Source organism: Pinus tabuliformis, chromosome 5_2 (genome assembly GCF_031772625.1).
Source record: "Pinus tabuliformis cultivar Carrire ecotype Pingquan chromosome 5_2, CPIR1, whole genome shotgun sequence".
In the NCBI taxonomy this organism is placed as follows: domain Eukaryota; kingdom Viridiplantae; phylum Streptophyta; class Pinopsida; order Pinales; family Pinaceae; genus Pinus; species Pinus tabuliformis.
The window spans coordinates 374910957-374916884 of NC_142306.1; positions in this window are offsets into that span (position 1 = coordinate 374910957).

Here is a 5928-nt window from a genome sequence, read left to right on the forward strand (position 1 = left end):
CTCATACCTAGAACAAAACAAACAAGAATGGAAAAATTCCCTTTGTCTAACATGATCAAATCATATATGAGCAACAATAGGATGAGAACTTCATACCTTGTCAATTTATGTTTTTCCTTATTAATTATTTGTAATATTTATCCCCAATATTTATCTTCAATCTTCATGGAGAGAAAACTTGCAGATGGCACAAACAAATAATAGATCAAACCACCAATATACAAATATGATTTGGAAAAGACCTATGCACATGATCAATGAGATATGCAATAAAAACCATCAAATGTGGACAATGTTTATGGGAAATAAATTAATAACTGTATTATTCATGAAATAAGTGGTTACAACCTAAGCCTTGATGTTGTAAGTCTCATTCCAGTTTGTTCATTCATTTGAATGCCTTGACTTCAAAATCCTTATAGTCGAAAGGTAAGTATTTGAGCATACTTTCACCAAGTTTTCTTGATTTTTGGTAACTAGCCATCTCAATGGGAGATGGTTCTATCTGTAGGATTGGAAAGGGATAGGAGGAGGGTAAGGGATGGAGGTTGAGATCCAACACCATAGGGAGGTGAGCTACATCCAAACTGCTCAGAGGAGATGCCATCCATGAAGCTTCTACAATAGAATATTCTCATATTCTTTTCATTTTTTCCTTTGTTAAAATAATGTCACACCTTATGAATTGGAAAAGTGTGACAATGTCACATGTAAATAGGTATACATAGTTTGACAACCTAGTTAGCATCGTAGATAATTATGGTACCATCTGCAGTACCCTTTAAAATTAATGTTTTAAAGATATTTTCACAAGATTCTTAACTTCCTGAGTAATGTTTTCCTTCCTTATTCTTCAAGGATTAATGACAATTATGCTTCAAATGATAAAGGATAGGGGTAAGACATCATTTTTCATAAGTGTGACAAAATAACGTGTAAAAAATTTCCCCCTAAAGTATGAAGCTTGAAATGGAGTGATGACTGAAGTAATTTATCATGCAAAAGCATCGAAAAAGGGATCAACTAGTCCAAAACCTACCAATAACAATCAATAATTACTATAATAATCATATGATATTAAAAAATCCATGTCAAATGAGGAAGTTCATGGCCACCAAGATACATCATGGATCCATGTAACATAACACAATATGAACACAGCCACCAGACATACATTGTGGATGTATTCAATAAATACTCTAACTCCATTGCAACCTGGATATAACAGACATGGTCCAAGGTATCCATCTCTATCATGCCATTGTACGAATCTAACCATGTGAATCAATGTGTTGAGGTCAAACATGGTATAAACCCCCTGATTACTAGTCAATGATGAAAATTGTTAATAGATGTAGAAGAGACCACTGATAATGAAAATGGTTCTTAAGGTACAAAAGTATATTTTATGAAGTGTGAATAAATGATTTGAAGAAAAAAAACATATGATTAGGGCATGCAATCTGCAAGGTACTGAATGGTTTCTGAATCAACTTCCTAGATAATGTGTTGAAGTCAATAGGAAGTGATTCATTGTAGGAGGGCTTTGATGTATCCCAAATCAATGACATGAAACATGTAAAAAAAGTTGAAGTGGAATAGAGCAAAAAGTGATTTAGGGCTAACTCAGTGATGACCGACATGATATAAGGCTTAAAGGACTATAAAAACTAGTTAATTTCTATATGGTCGACATAATATAAAGCTTAGTAACTGAAATCAAGTTAATATTCTCTTGAACATATTGACAACATGAAAATTTTCTTAACAATATTGACTCAAAAAGTGGATCACAAACTGAAGTCTAATATTTTTCAAAGGGGTATGATCAAAGAGTGATAAGTGGATTTCCTAACCTTAACAGAAGGAGTGAAAGGGTATCGTGTTCAAGAGCTACTTGATTCCATACAAAATATATGTGTTCCTTTCCCAAATTTCCCCCACCATTTCTAGCAAGTACCTCTTTATTTTTATGTGTACCTAAGGAGGATAACATATGCTCAAAGTATAAGCTCAACCTTCAAATTATTTTTAATGAAGCTTAGGAAGGAGTGGTTTGGTTTTAATTTACAAATGGGTCCATCATTGTTTAAATTTTACAAGACCAAAGAAGGAATAACTTTAAATTTTTTCATTTTTAGATAGTTTGGAAAGAAACCGAAAGAAATATCCAAAATGGCCTTTTTTTGTTTAGATTTAACGAGTCCAAACAAAGGATAAAGGACAACTTGATAGAGTTTTTTAACATAAAATTTTAACGAGCTTGGAGAAAGTAAAGCTCGATTATTTTTCATATTTAGGGAGCTTAAAAATAACATAAAGAATACTCCAAGGGAGATATTTTTCATAAGTTTAGTCTCACAGGGTTGAAAAAGGATAAAACAATACAAAAGGGAACTCTTCTAGCCATGATTGACTAGAGTATACGTTTTTTGTAATTAGTCTATCTAGTTTGAAATAGGGGTAAATTTACACCAAATATATGCCCTTTGTAATCCTTTTAACAAGTACGAAAGGGAACAAGTTCACTCAGTAAAACTTTTCATGTTTAGGGCGTATGAAAATAGCTTAAAGGAAAATCCTCAAAGTTCATATTTCATATATTTTTTACAATCCTCAAAAGGTGATAAAAGTATGCTTGGAAACATATTCTCATGTATTTACAAGCGTGATAAAAAAAAGACTAAAATCAGGATAGGTTTCATTTTTAAACAAGCTTGAAATAGGGAAAAAACTATGCTTGAGATAGGTTTCATTTTTACACAAGCTTGAAACAGAGAAAAAACTATGCTTGAGATAGGCTTCATTTTTACACAATATTGAAATTGAGAAAAAAACAATGCTTGAGATAGGTTTCATTTCTATTCGAGTTTGAAACCAAAAATGACTATGCTTGGGATTGGTTTCAATTTAATACAAGCTTGAAACCAAAAATAACTATCCTCAGAAGTTCGCTTAATTTTTACATGATAATGAAACTAAAAATAACTATGCTCATGATTGGTTTCATTTTTATGTGAGCTTGAAACCAAACATAACATGCTTGGAGGTTGGTTTCATTTTTATGTGACCTTGAAACAAAAAATAACTATGCTCAGAGATTGGTTACATTGCCCCCAGCATGACTTGTAGAGGCTAGTGACTTAATCCTAACATGATCAAAAGAGGCACATGCTCCCCCTACTTTTTTGGAGGGAGATGTGTTTAATTTGTTAACAAGATTGACACAAACAAAGAATTATTCTTATGTCTACCTTGAACATGCCTTCCAAGAGGAAAAATTTCTAGAAGGAATACATGCTAAGGGGCACACCTTAATCATGGCTTCCAAGAGGTATTCATCAGACGAAAGAACAATGTTATGGAAGGAATACATGTCAAAGGACTCAATATGGGTAGGAAGATCAATCTCTAATGTCCCCATTGAATATTTCACCTTGTAAGCCATTGTATCTAGATCAAAAGAGATCGCTCATACAGTGAGAGGCTCCTTTTTATCAATAGGTGAAGACATGGCACATGTTGCCACATAATTAACTTGTGGCAGGGGGGGATACCACTTGCATATAGGGAACATTTAGGGAGCTTAGATGGTTATCAGTGAGATCAGGACCAATGAAAAAAATATAGTCAATAGTCAAAATATTTCCATTATGAGGGAAAGACATAAGTTGAAGTGTGGAAATGAAAACTTTCATGATATAGTCATAGTCTAACCCAAGGATCAATTGAAATCCAAAGGGCCTTGGACTACCATGACATCAATATAGACAATTTTTCCTTCCAAGGTAATGGGTTGCTGAGGAGGGATATCTAAAAGTTCACTTGCTCTTCTCGTAAAATCCATCAATTTCTAAGTAACAAACATAAGCTGAGGGGAAGTTATAAATTTCTAAGCAATTGAGGATATAATACTAATAAAATTGCCTTCATCTATAAGAGTGAAATATATGCTCTTATTACAAGCCTGCATAATGATTGGAAGGACATGCATGAATGGAGACAAGGGTCTATGAACATATTCCAATCGAAGGAAGTGGCCTAACTACTTGGAGGGGGTTCTATGAGAACTAAAGAAATATCCCCATGTATGGTGGAATCTAAAGTAAGAAGAAAAGTGTGACTGATATCAACTTCAGTCTCTAGAGGGAGAGTGGGATCTACCAATGATAGAATTAGATTGGCCACTTCAGCTTCACTCTTCAAGTGAAGGGTGGGATCAAATGATGATAGAATTAGAATCACCACTTTATCAACCAATGGTGGGTTGGGAGAAAATTTACAGTAGCCAGTTGGAAGTTGTTGTTGACAAACAACAAGGTTTTCCAACAATTTTGAGGCTTCATCCATATGAGGGAAAATGTGAGTTTGATGATTTACTTCAAATAACCTACAAGGAAACCTAACCTTACCCTTTTTTCCCAAAACCTTATAATCGCTATTTGATGGACCAACAATGGGTTGATGAGAATCCTTAGACCATACATCTAAGACTCTAGAAATACTAGGACAATCGTTAAGAAAGTGGTCACCCATACAAAGCTTGCAAGGAAATTTGGGTTTGTGATGTATGTCAAAAGGTTTATCAACACTCTCAGCACTGACAACATTGGTTGGTTGGATGCCCCTTTGTTTATTTTTCTTCTTTTCTTCTTCATTTTCTTCTTCTTCTTAACTTATTAGTTTCTAGCATCGAGACTTTCACCAGGCAAGGAAGAAGAAAGGGGAGAAGACATAATGGGCGAAGATGGAAAAGGGTCAACATGAGGTTGGCGTTGTTGAGGTGGAGAAATTGATTGATGAGTAGCATGGGTGTTTAGGACAAATGAATTTGAAAACAACCATACTAGTAAACCTATCATGAATCTAGGAAGGGACAACATATCGATATAAAGAGGATCAATATTTCCAATACAAGGGAAAATACCAAGATTTTCATTAAAAGGGGTTCCTTGATTGGAAAAAACTGGAGCTATTTCCATTAAAATCAACCTAAGGTCTTCTCAATGGGAAAAAAAACAACACACACTTCAAATCTAAATAAGCAAACATACAAACAAACCTTCTCACAATGACCACACTAGTTGGTGATGCAATCCAACATCGTAAGATCAATATGAAAAGTGTTAGAGATAGAGTGACTAGGTGGAACTAGTTATGCTAGTGACCAAATTAATGGTACAAGACTCGTGCAAGTACCCTCACTAAGAAGTGGAGCACTCTCCAGGAAGGCTCGAGTGAGTTTGATGAATGTCTATTCTAGGTATAACAAGGACTTCCCTCTCACCATCACTTTGTGTATAAACCCTATGATTATGGTTACTAAGGTCACCACCTACAATAACCCAACCTAGGGGGATGATCGATAGTCGAACATACACATAAGGGCAAGGTTATAAACTAGAAATCCCATTGAGAGGTTCCTCAAAGCAAGGGTCTTCCTCCCAAGTGATCCCCAAGTGTTTTTCAACAATTTTTGTAATATGTGCAAATCAACACCACCGAGACTAATGAAGCAGGATATATTACTTTGTTAGGCCTAATGTGACCTCATTCTTAACTCCTGTGTGAGAGGAGATTCCTAGAAACACAATTCAATAAATGGATTTTCACTCCCTAACTCAAGATTCTAGGTTTGTTTTGTAGGCTTAGAGAGTTTAAACTCACCACCTATTCTAAGGCCCTAAAAACCTAAGCTAAAGTATGTATGCTACCAAAGAAATGTAGAATTGTCAAATCAATTTTATTATGCATTAATTTTATGGTTATCATTTACTCAATAGGAATATGGAGTTGAAACCAATGATATTTGGCATGACTCAAATCTCAAGTGAAACGAAATGAAATGAAAAATTTTATTTTGACGAATTCTAACTATAATAAGGAGTAAGAGATTTAAGAAAAGAAACATGTGTAACATTCAATGCA